This window comes from Agelaius phoeniceus, chromosome 7 (genome assembly GCF_051311805.1).
Source record: "Agelaius phoeniceus isolate bAgePho1 chromosome 7, bAgePho1.hap1, whole genome shotgun sequence".
In the NCBI taxonomy this organism is placed as follows: domain Eukaryota; kingdom Metazoa; phylum Chordata; class Aves; order Passeriformes; family Icteridae; genus Agelaius; species Agelaius phoeniceus.
Window position 1 is genome coordinate 10,165,001 of NC_135271.1, and position 20,296 is coordinate 10,185,296.

The 20,296-nt window shown below is 57.3% G+C and overlaps 1 non-coding gene and 1 pseudogene across 1 annotated transcript; both read right to left on the reverse strand.

The window, feature by feature from the left end:
• The window catches only part of LOC129133412 (28S ribosomal RNA), an 8,340-nt pseudogene extending 3,014 nt beyond the window's left edge, over positions 1-5,326 (reverse strand).
• A 955-nt stretch (positions 5,327-6,281) lies between these two features.
• On the reverse strand, positions 6,282-6,434 carry LOC129133431 (5.8S ribosomal RNA). Its single transcript, XR_008535970.1, has one exon. It is a non-coding gene; the product is annotated as a 5.8S ribosomal RNA (ribosomal RNA).
• Positions 6,435-20,296: the final 13,862 nt, after the last annotated feature.

Genomic DNA, 20,296 nt, shown 5'->3' on the forward strand with positions numbered 1-20,296 from the left:
TTGTACATATTGTCCACCAGTCCGACGATGCGGGGATCCACTCTCCGTTGCTGTAAAACGTGTAAGATGTGCTGGTGGCTCATGGTGTCAAAAGCCTTAGCAATGTCCACGAATATAACACCCAGTGGTCTATGTTCATTTTTGGCAGTCCGAATTATAGTTTGCAGGAGCTTCAGGTTCTCAGAACATCCCGCCGCACTGATGAAGCCTCTCTACCTTGGGTTGAAGGGGCACGCCTTAGTCATCCTCGCTGTCACGATCCTGGAGAACAGCCTCAGCAAGATGGAACCAATCGTGATGGGTCTCCAGTTGTTGATGTCCTTCAGGCGCTCTGGATTTGTCAATTTGGGGATCAGAACAGTCCTGCACCCCCTCACCATGTCTGGGATGTCACCAGATGTTAACCACAGGTTGAAGAGCTCAGCAGTCCGGGGCATACCCGGGATCCATCTTCCTGATGTCCCCAAGGGCAATCCCATCTGGACCTGGCGCCGAGCCCTTGCTCATTTCCCGCATGTTCTTTTCAATTTCTTTGGCTGTAATTAAGTTCCTGAAGGCCTCTTTGTGGGCCTTCCCTTTAATTTCAAAGTCTCCAAAGACTCTCAAGTCTCACACCAAACTGTCCAGGTGTTTCCCATCTGGCCTTGAATACCGAATAAATTTCACTGGGTGATATATCAAAGGACAGACATTCGATGTCGTCCAAAATGATCTTCGCTAATTTCCCCGTCTAGATGGAATAAACGCTGAAAGCGGAGGTAGTTACCTCTTTTGATCGCTCTGTCCTTCATCCACTTCTGAAACTGTTTTCTTGGCTGCTCCTCCCGAGTTTCCTTTTTGCTTTCCCCCCCGGAGTGCTGTTCTTATTTGGCTCACTGATTCCAGGCAACGAAAGCAGTCCTGCACTGTCTGATTGAGCAGTGGTCGCACCTTTTGGCCTTCTAATAACTGTTCAAATGCTCTGGGGAAGTTGTTAATTGTCCCATCTGATAAACGTTCTTTGATCCTTTTCTGATAACGAGCCTGCAGTCGCCCCGCCCTCTGCTGGCCAACGGTTTCCCGGAGACCATTATCCCTATCAAAGTGGTGTCCAGATGTCCCTATTGTTCCCTTCCCAGCAGCTGGTCCTCCCAGGTGGTGGTTCCCCCCAAGTCCATTGTTCACAGTTCCTGCCTGGGATTGATGACTTGACCCAGGTTCTGATTTCAAGTTCCCAGCTGCTCCCCCACCCACTCCATTCTTCCTGAGCAGCATTCTCCTTTTATCACTAATCTGCTTAGCTGTTTTGGTTGTTAAGTGTTCCGATATGAGCTTATTAATGTTTTTGTGACTCTCGAACTGTACCTGCAGCTTGACAAGTAGCTCTTCCTCCTCCTTTGTCCAGCATCTTTTGTGGGCTCCTCGGTTTGATGTTTCTTTCGGTTGGGAAGCATCGATCCTCTCCTGGTTTCTAACCAGTGGATGTGCCAATCTTTTGTGTTGTCCTAGGCCAATTTTAGTCATAAAATCTCTACCGCATACCTCACATATCCACTCTCCCACTGGAGGTCCCGCATCCTTCGGACCCTTGCACTTTGCAAAATGACAAACAGTACTGTGATGGTTAAAATTCTCCCTCCCACACTAGGCACACCGAAAGCACACCCTCTTCCTCCCGTGAGACCCCTTAAGGTGTTCAATTAGGGCCAACATCGAGTTGACCTGGGTACCACAGCAAGGACATGGTGGATTTTTGTCAGGAACAGTCACCTTCATGATGTCATCCGGTGCCTGTTCACTGCGGACCTCGGGCACTGGAGGCAATGCCTCTGGTGTACCCTCTTCCCCCTTCCCACTGCCTCCCTTCTCAAGTACATTCTGATCATCGTCCTTAGGGGGACTAGGATTTAAGTCGTCCCCCTCACTCAGTTGTGGTGTAGGCTGTTCAAACACCTCAGGAAACCCGTTCAACACCCCCCCATTAACAGAAACATGAACCACCCCCTGTACATGCTTCTGTAGATCTGACCTATACAGCTCTAAAGAAAAATTCACCAGCAAGCCCAATTCATTTTCTGTCAATTTGGTGGTTGTAGATGTTACAAAATCATCTCAGGAGGTCTGAGTGCCCACCGATACCCTAGTAAGGTGTAATGGCCGCCCCCAGTTTCCTCCTCTGAGGAACGGATTTGGATTTGGAATAGCCGAGTCATGACCGGATTCAACATTGGGAACGGAATGGGTGGTCAGCCCGCCTCCAAACCCGTCCCCCCGTCCGACCAGGGGGCCAGGTTTCAGGTAGTATGAGAGTCCTAGTTACTCCCGCCATTTACCCGTGCTTCATTGAATTTCTTCACTTTGACATTCAGAGCACGGGGCAGAAATCACATCGCGTCAACACATGCTTCGGGCCTACGTGATGCTTTGTTTTAATTAAACAGTTGGATTCCCCTGGTCCACACCAGTTCTAAGCCGGCTGCTAGGCACCGGCCGAGGTGGGGCACCAGCCCGGGGACCCCCTCCGGGGACCCTCCCCCGCGTGAACTGCTCGGCTGACACTGGCCACGGCTGCGTGCGCGCCGGCCCCACGCTGCGGGAACCCTGCTGGCGGGAACCGACGGGGGGGAGGTGCGTAACGACGACACCGGCGGCCGCCGCTGGGGCGCCGGCTGCGGCAAGTCGGAGAGCGGGCGGAGGGGGGGGGCGGGCGGTGTCCGCCGCGGCTGGGGCGATCCAAGGGAAGGGCACGGCGCGTGTCCAGAGTCGACACCGTGCTCGCCCGGGCGCCAGGGTGCCCGGGCGGGCCGCGCGGAGCACACTCACCCACACATGGTGCCTCGTCCTGCCGCGGCGCGTGCCCAGCCCCACTTCGTGCCCCAGCCCGACCGACCCAGCCCTTAGAGCCAATCCTTATCCCAAAGTTACGGATCCGGCTTGCCGACTTCCCTTACCTACATTGTTCCAACATGCCAGAGGAATGTTCACCTTGGAGACCTGCTGCGGATATGGGTACAGCCCGGTGCGAGTCTTACACCCTCTCCCCCAGATTTTCACGGGCCAGCGAGAGCTCACCGGATGCTGCCAGAACCGTGCCGCTTTCCAAGGTGCGGGCCCCTCTCTCGGGGCAAACCCTTTCCAGGGCGCCTAGCCCTTCACAAAGAAAAGAGAACTCTCCCCAGGGCTCCCGCCGGCTTCTGCAGGATCGGTTGCATCACCGCACTGGGCGCCGCACGGCGCCTGTCTCTGCCACTCAGGATTCGGGGATCTGAACCCCACTCCCTTTGCTGAGGGCAATGAAGGCCATCGCCCGCCCTTTCGGAACGGCACTCACCTATCGCTTAGGACCGACTGACCCATGTTCAACTGCTGTTCACATGGAACCCTGCTCCACTTCGGCCTTCAAAGCTCTCGTTTGAATATTTGCTACTATCACCAAATCTGCACCTGCAGCAGCTCCACCCGGGCCCATGCCCCAGGCTTCGAGGCGCACCGCAGCGGCCCTCCTACTCGTCGTGGCCTATCCCCCGTGGGCATCGCACTGCCGGCGACGGCTGGGTATGGGCCTGATGCTCCAGCGCCATCCATTTTCAAGGATAGTTGATTCGGCAGGTGAGTTGTTACACACTCCTTAGCGGATTCCAACTTCCATGGCCACCGTCCCGCTGTCTAGATCAACCAACACCTTTTCTGGGCTCTGATGAGCGTCGGCATCGGGCGCCTTAACCCGGCGTTCGGTTCATCCCGCAGCGCCAGTTCTGCTTACCAAAAGTGGCCCGCTGAGCACTCGCATTCCACGGCGTGGCTCCACGCCAGCGAGCCGGCCCCCTTACCCATTGAAAGTTTGAGAATAGGTTGAGATTGTTTCAGCCCCAAGACCTCTAATCATTCGCTTTACCGGGTACAACTGTCCATTGCCGAGTGCCAGCTATCCTGAGGGAAACTTCGGAGGGAACCAGCTACTAGATGGTTCAATTAGTCTTTCGCCCCTAGACCCGGGTCGGACGACCGATTTGCACGTTAGGGCTGCTACGGACCTCCACCAGAGTTTTTCCCTGGCTTCACCCTGCCCAGGCATAGTTCACCATCTTTCGGGTCCTAGCACAGACGCTCACGCTCCACCTCCCTGGTTCCACAAGGGGGAGGCGGGCAAGGTGGGCTGGTGGTGCTCCCGGGGCTGCCTGGTGTGACACGCGCCCCGGGATCCCACCTCAGCCAGCGCGCGCCGGCCCTCACCTTCATTGTGCCCCTGACTCGCGCACGTGCTAGACTCCTTGGTCCGTGTTTCAAGACGGGTCGGGTGGGTAGCCGACATCGCCGCGGACCCCGGGCGCCCGAGTGTGGCCCGTCAAGCCCGGCCCAGCAGCGCCGCGCAGTTGGGGCGCACTGAGGACAGTCCGCCCCGGTCGACAGCAGCGCCGGGGGTCTGCGGGGTCCGCCCCTGCACCCCTGCGTGAAACACCGCGCTGCAGGGACGCCACACCCACCCCCCCCACCCCCCGAAGGGGGAGGGCGGGGGAAAAGCAACGCCCCATACCATGGCGCCGCCAACGGGGGGGGAGGAGGGCGCGACGGCGGTCCTCTCCCTCGGCCCCTGGATTCAGCAAGACCTGCTGCCCGGGGGCTGTAACACCCACCGCCACTTGCGTGGCGCCGGGCGACCTGCCCACCGGAGGCCTTCCCAGCCGACCCGGAGCTGGTTGTGGCACACCGCCATGGAGGAAATGCACCCAGCCAGGGCTGGCCGCCGGCTGGGCGGTGGTCCTCGCGCCGGCCCGCCCCCCTCGGCTCACCCCACGCACGGGATTCACCTGGGGGACGGAGGGGAGGTGGAGGCGAGGATCCGCCGAGCCCGCACCGGCCGACCGCAACTCGCCGGGTTGAATCCTCCGGGTGGACTGCGCGGGCCCCACCCGTTTACCTCTTAACAGTTTCACGCCCTCTTAAACTCTCTCTTCAAAGTTCTCTTCAACTTTCCCTTATGGTACTTGTTGGCTATTGGTCTTGTGCCAGTATTTAGCCTTAGATGGAATTTACCACCCGCTTTGGGCTGCATTCCCAAGCAACCCTACTCTGAGAAGCCCCAGACCTGGCGCGCCGGGAGGCTGCTACCGGCCTCACACCTCTGCGGGCTGCGGCCTCGATCACAAGGACTTGGGTCCCCCGAGAGCGCCGCTGGGGAGGGGGGGGTCTGTACGCCACATGTCCCACGCCACACCGCAGGGTGGGGATTTGGCGCTGGGCTCTTCCCTCTTCGCTCGCCGTTACTGAGGGAATCCTTGTTAGTTTCTTTTCCTCCACTGACTAATATGCTTAAATTCAGCGGGTCGCCACGTCTGATCTGAGGTTGCACGCCCAAAGCTCGGCCGCGCCACGCATGGGGGCACGTGCAACGATGGCCGCCGTGTCTCCCCCACCCACTACGCCGCCAGTCCCCTTTCCTCTCCGCGCTCCCGGAGGGAGCCGGAGAGAGAGAGCACGCGTGCGCAGGAGCGAGCCACGAGGAGACGGAGAGCCCCATCCCGGACACAAGAACCCAAAAGGGAGTGGGGCAGCAACGGTCCCACGCGGGAGGACCGGCTGGGCGGTGGCGCGTGTGACGGCCTCGGCGGGGTGAGAGAGAGGAGCAACGGCGCCACTCGGCGAGCCCCGAGACCGCGACAGAAGAGGAGGGGGCGGGCAAATGGAGGACGGGGTCAGAACAACCATCCCCGGCGCTCTCACCACGCGCGCGCACTAGGAAGCATGGCATGGTACCGCTGTGGTTCCCACCCGCAGACAGCTGCCCTTGCGGGGGGACGCTGGGGGCGAGGCGTGCCTCGCCTCCCCTTCTCGCCCTCCCCTCTCTTTCTCTCTTGGCCCTCGGCAGCGCCTTTCGACGCCGTCTCTTGCTCTCCCCAGGCTGCCGTGCCACCGCATCCAGGACACGGTCCCGGCGAGGACGAGCTCCACCCCAGCGGCTCGCTCTGGGAGCAGGGAGCTACGGAGCACTCCCCAAGTCTGCATTTAGGGGGACAAAGGCCCTGCGCGGCAATGATGACGACTGCAACGACAACGACTGCGACGACAACGACTGCGACAATGCCGACGACGCCCGCCGGGCCGCAGTAAAGGGATCAAGACCGCCTAGGGAAACGCTTCCCTCGCTGAACCCCTAACCGCCTTCCTTCCGGGCACCGGCGGGACGCCGCTGCTGCCGCCGCCACCACCACCGCCACCACCGCCGCCCGCTGCGGGCGACGGGCCTGAGAGACGACCCCAGCCACGCCGCCGGTGTGGCCCCTGGATGGCGATTGATCGTCAAGCAACGCTCAGACAGGTGTAGCCCTGGGAGGAACCCGGGGCCGCAAGTGCGTTTGAAGTGTCGATGATCAATGTGTCCTGCAATTCACATTAATTCTCACAGCTAGCTGCGTTCTTCATCGACGCACGAGCCGAGTGATCCACCGCTAAGAGTTGTCTGCCTTTCAGGCACTGCTCACGCCGAGCGGCCCCTTTTTTTATTACTCTGGTGCCGAGGACGCGGGGGCGTGCGCCTGGCTTTGACCGTACGAGCACACAGAAACAGAAGGGGGAATAAAAACCAACTGGAGCAACCCACTCTCCAAAGGCCGGCCAAGAGGGGGGGGAGCCCGCGCTCCTGACTGCCTCCCCCGCAAGGGGTGACGCCGACCTCACAAACGCCATCCTTCAGAGGCAGACCAGGCGCCCGGGCTTGGCCCGGCCTCCGCGCAGAGGGCCACGCGGCATGCGCTGGAATGCGGGAGGGCACGGCAGTCCACCCACTTCTCGCTTTCACGGGACGACACGCACAACACACACGGCACGCGGCTGGGGGCGCGCGGCCGTCGGCCCCCGCACACGCCGGCTGTCCCTCGGCCCCCGACGCCGCAGGCCTCGCGGAGCGCTGCCGTGCCGCTGTGCGGCCGGCTTTTCTCTTTCCCCACTGCACAGCCTTCCCCTGGCTCGAGACGGCACGTGACGACGACGAGCCCCCGCTGGCGTGCCTCCTGCGGGACGCTCCCCTGCCGGGCGGGTGAGCGACTGGCGGATGCGCTCCGCCACCACCCCCGGAGGCGGGTGTCACCGAGAGCCGAGCCAGCATCGCCGGCTCCCAAGGCCTGCTGGACGGCAGACCCCGCCGCCACCGGGGCCGCACTCCCAGGACCGCCACCGCCACGTTGCACCGCCGGGGCCCCTAGCCTCTGGCACGCAACTGGCGGAAGGCGGTTCGGCGCTGAGCCGGGGGTCAATGCCCACTCTCCTCATTTGCACGCGGACACCGGGTGGGGAGAAGCACCCCCATGGCCACCCCGCACTCCTTTCTGCAGCCTACATGTGGCTGGGAAGGGCAATGGAGGACGCGACAAGCAGGGCCCGGGAGGGGACCGCTGCTGGGCGACGGCGGGTGCCTTCTGGCTGACTGTCCCCGCAGGGAGGGACGCCCGTCAAGCGGCGCCGCCACCACTTGGCATGGGGTCGCCTGCGCTTGCAGGCCTCCGCTGCTGGAGAGCCCACTGAGCGCTCGCCCCCCACAAGCGGGCGGGCAGTCGAGCCAGGGGACGGCCGGCAGACGACAGTGCCGCCAGTGCTCGTTCGAGGAGAAAAGGCTGTCGAGGAGAAAAGGCTGTCGAGGGGAGGAGAGGCAACAGACACACCGGATGCGGCGCTGCGCGCACCAGAGACCATGGCAGCGGTCCGGGGAGAGAGAGAGCAGGCGGGCCCCGGCGGCCATGACCCCGTGGCCCAGGAAGGGCAGAGAGAGCGCACTCTCTGCCAGCGCCACCCGTTACGACGAGGCGAGCGGGTCGACCCCTGTGCCTGACCGCGCGCTGCAGCCTCTCTGTCAAGGCCAGGCCGCGGAGAGGGGGGGCAGGGCGCCCCTCCTTGGGGCAGCGCGGTTGACCCCTGCGGTGTGCGGCGGGACAACGACGGCGACAGAGGAGTGCGGCCGGTGGCGATGTGACAACCACTGCAGGGGATCAGTGGGAGCAGCTGCTCCCCACCCCTCAGTGGCACCCCGCTCGGCCACCGCCCAGCACGCCTGCCACCGCTGGCACCGGCACCGGCACCGCCTTGGCGGGCCGCACCGAGCAGCCCGAGTCTTTAAACTGCCACTTGGCCCTGCCGGCCCCTTTCAGCAAACCCACAGCATTTGACGACGCTGAGGGAAAAAACTGGGGGGACCACGGAGGCATGAAGCGCTAGGTACCTGGCCCTAGGGCGAGGGAAATGACCTGCATGGCCCCGCCGGGTTGCCTCCCCCGCTGCCGCCCTTAGGTGAGCGTCCACCAGCGGGGGCGTGCCCGACATCTGCCGCCAGCACCGCCATGTGCTTCTCGGGACCCGGGGTTTCCCTCAGTAGCCCGGCGCTGCACGCCCAAGAGGACCACCGTGGCTTGGGCCGCCCCGCCAGCGCGGGGGACGCGGGCCCGACCACCGAGCACACCTCAGGCATGCGCACACGCCACGAAGCGTGGCCCGGAACGCCCGGAGTCCTCGGCCCTTGGAGTTTCTCAGCCGCGTGCAAGCGGGGGACCGCTTGGCCCGAGAGCAGGGAACTCTGCCGGCCGGCAAAGGTCCCACTCCCTGGTGTGGGAAGGGCTGGAAGAGCTGCCTCTTCCGAGCCCCGAAGCCCCCCCCCCCCCCCCCCCACCCGGCTGCCTCGCCCTTTCCACCTCGGCTGCCAACGGGTGCCACGGCTGGACAGCTGTTGCTCGAGGGGCGAAGTAGTGATGGAAGGGATGGGGCCGCCTCCGGGAGGGGCCGTGCCAAGCACCCCTCCCTCACGGTACCCGGGCGGCTTTCTTGTGCGCACGCTGAGGAGAGCCGGGCTCGGGAGGACTCGGGCCGTGCCATGGTGCCTGCACGCGGCACACTGGCGACTGGCGTTCGGCGGCGCTGGCCGCGGCGGTGCAAGGATCAGGAACCTGCGACTGTGCCCCCGCTCTCCGGCGGGGACGGACCGGCGGCAGACCAGCGCAAGGCCGTGGTGGGGGGGGTGGTGTGGGGGACGGAGGGGCAAGCAGTCGCGATGGCGGTGAGCATGCCATGCTTCTAGGCCTGGCTGCGATGCATGGTGTAGCGCGGGGAGAGCCCCGCCGGCGCGCACGTTGGCAGGTGTGCATGGCGTGTGCGCGTGACACGCTTCACCGCGCCGTGCGGCTTTTCCCCCCTCTCCCAATTCCGACCCCCCGCACCGGGAGGTGCCGCCCGCCTCCGGTCTCTCTCTCTTTGGGGCTGCGGCGTTCGACGAAGGGGAAGGGCGTGTGGCCCCCAGTGCTGACCAGGGCCGGCGGCCAGGGGCCGAGCGTGCGAACGGAGCGGGTGTGCGAGTGACGCCTCGCGCACGCAGCCGGACGGATGGCCCGGCATGACGCGGCAGGCGCCAAGCCCCACCGGTAATGATCCTTCCGCAGGTTCACCTACGGAAACCTTGTTACGACTTTTACTTCCTCTAGATAGTCGAGTTTGACTGTCTTCTCGACACTCCGGTGGGGCCGTGGCCGACCCCGCCGGGGCCGATCCAAGGACCTCACTAAACCATCCAATCTGTAGTAGCGATGGGCAGTGTGTACAAAGGGCAGGGACTTAATCAACGCAAGCTTATGACCCGTACTTACTGGGAATTCCTCGTTCACGGGGAAGAATTGCAATCCCCGATCCCCATCATGAATGGGGTTCAACGGGATACCCACGCCTGCCGGCGGAGGGTAGGCACAAGCTGAGCCAGTCAGTGTAGTGCGCGTGCGGCCCCGGACATCTAAGGGCATCACAGACCTGTTAGTGCTCAGTCTCGGGTGGCTGAACGCCACTTGTCCTCTAAGAAGTTGGACGCCGACCGCTCGGGGGTCACGTAACTAGTTAGCATGCCAGAGTCTCGTTCCTTATCAGAATTAACCAGACAAATCGCTCCTCCAACTAAGAACAGCCATGCACCACCACCCACGGAATCGAGAAAGAGCTCTCAATCTGTCAATCCTGTCCGTGTCTGGGCTGGGTGAGGTTTCCCGTGTTGAGTCAAATTAAGCTGCAGGCTCCACTCCGTCAATTCCTTTAAGCTTCAGCTTTGCAACCATACTCCCCCTGGAACCCAAAGACTTGGGTTTCCTGGGAGCTGCCCGGTGGGTCATGGGAATAACGCCGCCGGATCGCCAGTCGGCATTGTTTATGGTCAGAACTACGACGGTATCTGATCGTCTTCGAACCTCAAACTTTCATTCTTGATTAATGAAAACATTCTTGGCAAATGCTTTCGCTCTAGGCCGTCTTGCGCCGGTCCAAGAATTTCACCTCTAGCGGCACAATACCAATGCCCCTGGCCGTCCCTCTTAATCGTGGCCCCGTTTCCGAAAACCAACAAAATAGAACCGGAGTCCTATTCCATTATTCCTAGCTGCAGTATGCCGGCGGCCGGCCTGCTTTGAACACTCTAATTTTCTCAAAGTAAACGCTTCGGGCCCGCAGGACACTTAGTGAAGAGCATCGAGGGGGCGCCGAGAGGCAGGGGCTGGGACAGGCGGTGGCTCGCCTCGCAGAGGACCGCCAGCTCAATCCCAAGATCCAACTATGAGCTTTTTAACTGCAGCAACTTCAACATACGCTATTGGAGCTGGAATTACTGCGGCTGCTGGCACCAGACTTGCCCTCCAATGGATCCTCGCTCAAGGATTTAAAGTGCGCTCATTCCAATTACAGGGCCTTGAAAGAGTCCTGTATTGTTATTTTTCGTCACTACCTCCCCGGGTCGGGAGTGGGTAATTTGCGTGCCTGCTGCCTTCCTTGGATGTGGTAGCCGTTTTTCAGGCTCCCTCTCCGGAATCGAACCCTGATTCCCCGTCACCCGTGGTCACCATGGTAGGCACAGACAGTACCATCGAAAGTTGATAGGGCAGACATTCAAATGGGTCATCGCCGCTGCGGGGGCGTGTGATCGGCTCGAGGTTATCTAGAGTCACCAAAGCTGCCGGGCGGGCCCGGGTTGGTTTTGGTCTGATAAATGCACGCATCCCCGGATGTCGGCGCTCGTCGGCATGTATTAGCTCTAGAATTACCACAGTTATCCAAGGAGCGGGAGAGGAGCAACCAAAGGAACCATAACTGATTTAATGAGCCATTTGCAGTTTCACTGTACCTCTCGTGTGTACTTAGACATGCATGGCTTAAGCTTTGAGACAAGCATATGCTACTGGCAGGATCAACCAGGTAGCCGCTGCCCACAGTGGCGCCGCGAAGCATTGCGTGAGCGCCCAGACGGAGTGCCCGGACTCGCCCGGCCCGCCAGCGAACTCGCCTCGCGCCAAACCCCGACCGCCCCAGGCTCCTTTTGCCACTCCGACCCGTGGGAGCAGCATCGCGGACGAAGACATGGCAGCAGGCGGCGGCGTGGCTGTGACGGGCGCAGGCAGCAGGGACGGCGGCCAGCCGCATCGCGGCCCGGCGTCGCCTGGGATGGGGAATGGCGCCACGCGAGAGAGACGCCCCTAGGCGACGGCCAACCCTGGCGGCCAGCACTTCCCACAACGCCACGGGCAAGGCGCTGGGACTGCTGCACAGCTTTTCGCCACTCGGATGGAGCGCGAGGCTTCATCTCTCTCTCTCTCGCGCGCGCGCTTTTTTTCCCGGGGCCCGCGCCCCGGTTCGAGACTTAACCTCGCGCTCGAAATGACACGCGCAGCGCGCGGAACAGGGCTCGGCCAGGACTGACCCGCCCCCCCACCAAAGCCAAGAAAAACCCACCCGCCAAAAGGTCGCGGGCGAGCAACTGGCCTCTGGCGAGGTTGGGCCAAGCGGGGTCCCACTCACAGGGAGCGAACCCCAACCCGGTGTGTCCGCCCTCCGGGCCGCGCGGAAAGCACCGGACGTGCTAGAGGAGGCAGCGATCTGAGAAGGCGGGCGCGGCCCGGACACCGAGGCCCCTTTTCAGCTGGGGCGGCTCGCTCTGCAGCAGGCGGCGGAACGGCAAAGGAGTGCGCGGACCGGACTCTGTTCCACCCACGTCCGCGCCCCATTGCGTTCGGGCACTTTCGCCCTCTCTCTGTTTCTCTCTCACCTCTCTCTCCCTTCTCGTGGCTCAGCTCCAGCCGCACTGCCGCCCGGCGCTGCTCGCGGCCGGCACCCACACGGGCGCTACCCAGACCGGTGCCGGCACCGGCACCTCACGTGGTTTTTTAAGGACACCTGAAGGCTCGCGGGGCCACGCGTCCATCACACAGCTCGGGACAGTAAAGACGCCCTTCCCCAGGCCAGCGGGAGGGGCGACACCTCGCCTGTGATGGGAAGCAAATTGGAAAGGAGACCGCCCTGCCTGAGCACCGGACCCCCCCTGCCGTGGCTTCCCCGTGACAGAGAAGCCTTGGAAGGAGAGCTGGCCTGACGGGGGCCCTCTCCGACGCCACCCAAAAAGCCACATCGATCAGGTGCGGCTCTGGGAAGGAGCTGCGCGAACGATGACCAGGTCCCCATGGCCACAGTCCTGGGACAATGGCGACGGCCACCCAGCCCACCTGCGGATCGGATTGCTCGCAGCAGCAGAGGAGTGCGGGGGGTGCCGCCGCCCGCCTGCGGCCAACAACGGCTCCCCTTTCAGCTAGGCAACAGCAGGACTGGACCAGCCCCCGCTGGGCCGGGAGGGGATTCGGCGGCCCTCCCCCGCCTTCCAGCCCAGGGAAACCTGCCGAACATGCAAGAAAAAGTTCCACCAACCTGGCGCCATGGGCCACCGGCTTTTGCCCGGCCTCACGGCGGTTGGCTTTCCCTTCCAGAAAAAAAAGCCAGGGGACAGCAGGACAAAAAAGGCACATGGAGGCGCGTTCACAACGACCCGTGCTAGCCATGGGGGCCGCGGGGCTGGGGGCGGGGGGGGCCAAGTTACGCGCCTCACTACCTCCCCACGAAACACCCACCGGCATCCCGCTCGCGCCTTCGTCGCAACGCTTCTTGGTACCGCGGCTTAGGGCTGCGAGAGAAAAATAAAAAGGCCCGCAGAGGCCTGGCGGGCACCCCTCCAACTCTACCCACCTCAACAAAAAGCAATGGACCCGGCCCGGCAAACCCAGCCCCGCCCGGCATAAGCGGCTCAGTCGATCCGGCCACGACCGAGATAGGCGAGGCGCCGCCACCTCGCCCAGGACCAGTCCGGGGGGGCTCTCTGTCGGGTGCTGGGCCCGTAAAAAAAAAAAAAACTGGGCCAAAAAATTCTGCCCGCCACAAGGCGGGTCCCCGGCTTAAGGCCGAGGAAGGGCGACGGCTTCAACAACACGGGCTGGGGACCACCGCCGCCGCCGAGGCGGACCCACGGGCCCAAAACAACAGCAAATGATTCTGCAGCAGAGGCATTGCTTGGAGAAAACTCTCCCCTGCTTTGTCTGGGCAATCCTTAACCAGTGCGTTACATGGCTCTTGCTGCCAATTTCTTGCTCAACAGTGTGATAGATCAATCTGATTCGTGCTAACGATTGTAACTATATTTTAAATATTTTAGAAAATATTTGTTAAAAAGTAAGAGAGGAAAAGGATATGGAATTAGTGTCACAAAACAGATGTTTTCAGATGTTCATGAGAAAACAGGATGCAGGATGTAGTTTGAGATAAGTAACATCCCAAAAGGCAATAGGCCTCAGGATAATTAAAGAATCGGCCTTGAAATGGACAAAATTGGGATGATTCCAGGTATCTATGAAATAATAAGGCTTCTTTTTGGAATATAATGCTGGCTTCTATAACACAAGACTTGGGGTACATGTGCAGCTTGTGGGCTTGTTCAAAGGACAGTGATGATGAGGAGAAGCCTTCGTGGGAAGCGACCACCAAAGCCAAAAGACCCCTTAGAAACAAGCAGAGCATGCACTGTGCAGTACAGTGACATAGATTTCAAGAATCAAAAATAGGAGGCGATTGACAGAAAATTATTGATGAATATGTATTAGCATCCAGTCTAGAAGTTGTGTTTGGATTCTTTATCTTTTGTATGGGAGGCAGGGTGAGAAAACCCCCCTGTATCCTGACTGGTTTTGCTTATGCTTTATCCAAACCACTGCCAAATTATTTTGGATCTGCTTGATTCTATTTAATTGCATGATTTCATATAAAATTGCTGCTCAATTAAAATTGCTGCAAAATTCTAATGTTGGTTTATTAAATTAGACATATAGGGACCTCATTCATAACAACAGCTCACCTCAGTCACCTACCCATTGGGACTGTGCTTTCTACTGAGCCACTCCTGCCAGAAAAGCAGCTTTAAACACACCTCCAAGAAGGCACCGATCCAGATAAAGCACATCCATTCCCCTCTGCCCAGGGCCAGTCCCCTGTACATCTGGCAGCCTGCAAAATCTAACACCCCCTCAGGGTCCAACACATTGTTCCAGCCCAAAGCATAAAGGCAATTTGTTTCGTTAAAGCTGAAGTCATTCCTGCAGGTCCTCGGCCTTCCAAGGCCAACACTGCCATACCAGAGGGAATCCTGTGACCCCGAGCATTTGATGGTGACCACACCAAAGCAAGAGGTGGCTCCTTCAGCAGGAGAATGGCACATGGCAGTGCTGTGCCTTTGTGTCCCCAGCCCTCCCCCCATTGTTTCAGCAATGGCAGCTACACTTAGGCACCTTCAGCAGAGCTTATTTGTGTTGGCTGAGTGCAGATCAGGACTCCCAGCCCACCTCTAACAGCAGCTTGCAATGACACCAGGACCTGCACACTGAGGTCTTTTGCTGGAGGCAAGCCTGTCACAAGCACACACCCTCTTCAAACTTCCCATCAAACAGAAAGGAGAAGAGCAGGAAAAGGCTGCCTTTGGACCAGTCTTCCCCAGGTCTACACATGGGCCAATTCTGGGTAGAAAACTCCCGCCAGTGCTGGCCTTCTTCTTCATGCTGAGAAACTTCTCCCACAGGAACTTAGAGGGAAGCAGCTGAAAGGCAAAAATAAACCAGCTAGAGCCTCAGAGCTGGGCTTGTTCAGAAAGGCTTTTCTTGAACAAGTGGCACTGCTGAACAATTTGTGATCACATTGTCCAGGACAGTCCTGGAAGCCCTGGAAGTTGCTTGCTGAAATACTCAGCACCAATAAATTAACAATACAGAGTGCAATACACATACTCCAACCACATGGCTCTGTCCCATCAGCTTCTCCGTGATTGCATGTGACATGGTTGGGGATTGCTGCTCTTTGGGCATTTCTTTCCTCTTTAGCTTCATTGGATTGAGGCAGTGACCTTTTCAAAGAATGGAGAGGAGCTCTCAGAACTGCCCTGACTCCATCCCTGTACAGCACTGAGAACTCACAGCAAGGAGATATCACTGCTGGCTGAGTCCAAGAGAGGCAAGAAAGGAACGTTGTACCAAGAGTGAGGAGCACAGGAATGTGTCCAAGTTGTAGTTCTCTCTGGTAATTAGCATTTGTTTTCTCTCTCTGGGCTCACAGACCCCTGCAGAGAAGAAAACAGAGGGATCTCCTGGACAGAGCCTCAGCACTGGGGCATCTTCAGTCAAGTGAGCTCCAGACACCAAGGGACATTTGTGGCCCTGGCTCCAGGGAGCAGGTAAGAACTGTACAGCCCTCAAGATTCCTACCAAGATTCCAGAGCTTTCAAGAGAAGCCAACTCCTTTGGGAGAGATACCATCAACACAGGGTAAACCAAAATCAGGGGACAATTCCCAGCACAGGAAGATTTCCACCATCCTGCAGAACAAAGGTGTGATGGTGTTCACAGGGGTCTTAGGATGAGGGAAGAGATGAGGATCTGACTCCATGGTTCAGCAGGCTTGATTTATTATTTTGTGATATATAATATATTAAAACTACACTAAAAGAATAGAAGAAAGGATTTCATCAGAAGGCTAGCTAAGAATAGAAGAGGAAGGAATGATAACAAAGGCTTCTGGCCTGGACTCTGTCTGAGCCAGCTGGGCTGTGATTGGCCATTAATTACAAACATCCAACATGGGCCAATCAAAGATCCACCTGTTGCATTCCACAGCAGCTGATAATCATTGTTTACATTTTGTTCCTGAGGCTTCTCAGCTTCTCAGGAGGAAAAATCCTAAGGAAAGGATTTTTCATAAAAGATATCTGTGACACAAAGGTGCTGAGACATTTTCTTCTGGACGTGCTGCAGCAGATAACTTGCTTTGCTGTACACTGTGTCTGCAGGGCTGGATCTGTGCCCACACAGGAGCTGAGAGAGAACAGCTGCTTTGGAAGCTCTTCCAGCTGGGACCAGCCCTGTCTCATAGGGCTTTGGGCAGAGTTTGAGCTTCCCCCCCAACATGCTCAGGTGCCCAAGGGCAGCTTGGTCTTGACACCAGCAGGGGGCTATTTACAAATCACAAACGGGACAGGATTGCTGTGGAACTGCCTTGAGCTGTTTTATTTTCCAGCATCAGTCTCATTACATGGTTATGACAATGGGAACATGCCAGCAGCTCACATCCCAGGCAGCAGACCAAGAACTTAATGTTACAACTTCCTTTATAAGTTTCTTGACCAATCACACAAAGCAAAAGCACATTGACAGTAGTTCTATCCAATCACCATAAGCACACGTACCTTTGGTTAAAACAATGCTTGCTTATTTTGAATACAATACCTGCTTGTAAGCCTTAAAGCACAATGCACAGAGCTCCGTTATTAAGCCTTAACCCTCCTAATATCTTGCTAGATAAACTTTTCTGTAGCTTAGAGAGTTATTCTAGACAAGCGTTAATACACAGACCATTGTTCTATCTGTCCTTGCTTTTCTACTTTTTAAATAATTTTTCTGCTGACCTATATCATGGCAGCTGCTTAGCTCTAATCACAGTTCTACTGTATCTGAGGCTTGCCCTTATGCAGCTTTCCCAAAACCCTCTAATTTTGTAGAATCCTACAATTCCCCCTCTCTTTTCACCTAAAAAGAAACCTTCATAATTGTGTCGTTTATTACTTGTGTTTCCTAGCCTTACTAGAATATTTCTGCTTATTACCTACTTAAAGCATTTTCTTGCTTGCACTAAAGCAGGGGCAGGGAGAGCAGGGACACCAGGGCAGTTTGCAGCCTTAACACAGCCCAGTGGGTACTTACAGTGAAAGATGTCAGTCTTTCTCTGGACAAAAGACGAGGTGTCGAGGTCTTCTTTGGGAATCCAGAAGCCATTTTGAAGGCAGGATCTCCCAGATGAGTGACAATGCCTCAACAAAACTGGAAGAAGCAACAATGGAACTCTGAAAATCCAGAACCCAATTCATGGCAGATTCAAGGCATATATTGGTGCTAAAAATTTTCTATGATTTGAAAGTAGCTAAGTGCTTGTTTGGTCTAAGTAGCTGGTATGTTAGGCCTCTAGTTGGACTTTATTTGAACTATAGGGCTGCCTTGTGCAATTCAAAGATGGATCATACTGAAACCTGGAGCTAAAAATCTGAACATTAAGAATTGTTAGAACAGACAAAGCTGCAGCCTAAAGATTACTTTAAAATAGCTAGAATGGATATCCTCTTCTTTTGGCTAAAGCACCCCTGCTCTCTCAGCTGCTCCTCACAGGACTTGGGAGAGACTGGAATGTTATGGCTAATGGCTTAAAAATTGTTAGAAAGGACTTTCTGCCCATTGGGACAAAACTGTATAAAGAAGCTGCGACCACCCAAGCCCACCCTTCCCTGAAAATGCCTCTGGACTGGAACTTGGCACTGTGAGTTAAGCTGCCTAAGGGAACTTGAGACAAGACAAAGGTGACACTATTGTCCCATTAGCTCAGGGCTGGGGAGAAGTAAACAAGGCTGCAGAGAAAACCCTATCCACAACAAAGCCAAACCCAGCAGCTGTCCTGAAAATCAGCTCTGTCTGCCTTCAAGGTGGGCAAGTCATAGCCATAGACTCGTCTGCTGAGGCCAGGTTTGCACACAAACCTCCCATCAAAGACCTCCACAGTGCCCCCAGACCCATTCCTGAGGCCTTGCACCAGACGACCGCAGGGCACGCAAAGTAACACAACAGATCTGAAAATCCAGAAGCCAATTGATGGCAGACTCAAAGGACAGACAGATGCTAAAGATTTTCTATTATTTGAAAGTAGCAATAGACAGAGTCCAACTTGCCCCACCCCAGGGAGGCACCTGGGAGGTCCCACCTTGCCCAAATCTGCATGAATCCATTGGAGTCTTACGTTTTGCGAGACCTCACCACAGAGAAGACCAGAAGAGGATTTTATGGTATGCCAATGGGATCCATGGAATGGTGATGTTTTTCACTTCATCTGTCTCTGTCACTCTCCTTCTTCCCCTTCTTCCCAACCCCCCATCCCCCCCCCCCCCCGCCACCCCCCCGCTTCTTTTTCTTTTCCTTTCTCTCTCTCTTCCTCCTATTTACTGTTACATAAAATCCACACTATTGACTTTGGCATACAGTCTCATTTGCACCTTAATTCACAGGCCTCTCCCTAATAATTGTAATAACCACATGATAACAACCCACTGAAACTTGAACAGACTTCATTAACCTTTCAGCACTTTAAGCAACCACTAGACGGGAAAAAAAAGTATAGACCAGTACATTTAGAAAATGTTGCATTCCTTCAGTGCAAAAAAAAAAGCACAATCAGTAGAGCATATATTGTTCATCCACTCAGCTGTGCATTGTGGTGGTGTTCACAGGGGTCTTAGGATGAGGGAAGAGATGAGGATCTGACTCTTCATTTATTATTTTATGATATATATTCTATTAAAATTATACTAAAAGAATAGAAGAAAGGATTTCATCAGAAGGCTAGCTAAGAATAGAAAAAGAAAGAATGAATAACAAAAGCTTGTGTCTCAGACAGAGAGTCCAAGCCAGCTGACTGTGAGTGGCCATTAATTAGAAACAACTCTAGGAGACCAATCACAGATGCACCTGTTGCATTCCAGAGCAGCAGATAACCATTGTTTACATTTTGTTCCTGAGGTCTCTCAGCTTCTCAGGAGAAAAAACCCAAAGGAAAGGATTTTTCATAAAACATGTCAGTGACAGTGCAGACCACTGAACTGCTGCACCAGAAGACGGGCATTATCCAATCCCTTTGGCATTCTCTCTCAGAGTGCAGATGAGACAAAACCAAAAAGTTCAACTTGAGTCAATCTTTACCTCCAAAGGAAATTCAGGAACTTTCTGCAGAGGCCAATGCTCTGCACGCTGATGAACTCCTTGCAGAGGCCAATGCTCTGCACGCTCAGGAACTTTGCAGAGGCCAATGCTCCGCGAACAATTCCCCTGGCGAATCGCACGGTGAAGCCGCCTGCAGGAGCCCAGGCTGCGCACAACCAGCCAGGGCCGCGTTCTCAGGCAACTGAGGCCGCGCCGCTGTCACAGACGCTGCCGCCGCCTTCGTGGTTTCCAGGCAGCCGCGGAACCCGGCAGCCGCCACCCTTTCCCGGATCCTGCCCCTCCCGGCCCCGCACGCCCCCCATGATGCTGCCGGGGCTCGGGGGCTTCGTCTGCCTGGGCTGGGGCTCGGCCTCCCCTGCGGGACAAGGTGAGGGGGGGTCCCCGGGGGTCGTGTCCCCCCGGGAGCGTGGGTGAGTCCCCCATGTCCCCCCGAAGCCGGGGTCACCCCCTTTTCTCTGCCCAGAGCTCCTGAGCCAGCTCCTGCTGCCCCCTGGGAGGGGCTTTGGGGAGCCCCCCGGGGACCCCCTTGAATGCCCATTCCTGAGCACTGGGACCCTTCGCATCTCCTTCCCCAGCTGCAGGACCCCCTGCACCTCCTTATCCTGCCCCGACAACCCCTGCACCCCCTTTCCCGGGTATCCTCCTCTCCCGGCCCCTGGATCCCCCGTTTCCATGAGCCCGGGGACCCCCGGAGCCCATTCCCGGCCAGCCCGGGGCACCTCAGCCCCAGGCCTTCCTTTGCCCGGCGACCGGTGACGTCACTCCCGACTCGGGCCGCCATTGGCCAGCAGCAAAGAGCGGCGCCAATGGCGGGGCCGGAGGCGGCTCAGGGGCCGTGAAGAGCCTTGAGCTGTGAGGGGCCCTGAGGGGTCATGAAGGGCCGTGAGGTGTCACTCTTGCGCCGAGAATGACACAGGAACAGGCAGGAGGCAGTATTGCAGAAAGACTAAAAGAAGGTTTAATTCAAGAGAACCGTGCGGTTTTTATAGAGTCATACGATATATTCTGTTTGATTGGCTCGTTAACAAAAACATTCTTTAGACACCGTCCTTGAGAAGAAGAGAAAGATGAAGCAGAAGAACACCACCTGCAGATTGTTTATACTGAAGTTCTCACATTCTTACAACTTGCTAATAATTCTCACAAGCTGCTGTGAGAAACACTTGCTGTTTCTCTCTCTCTGTGCCATGGCATCC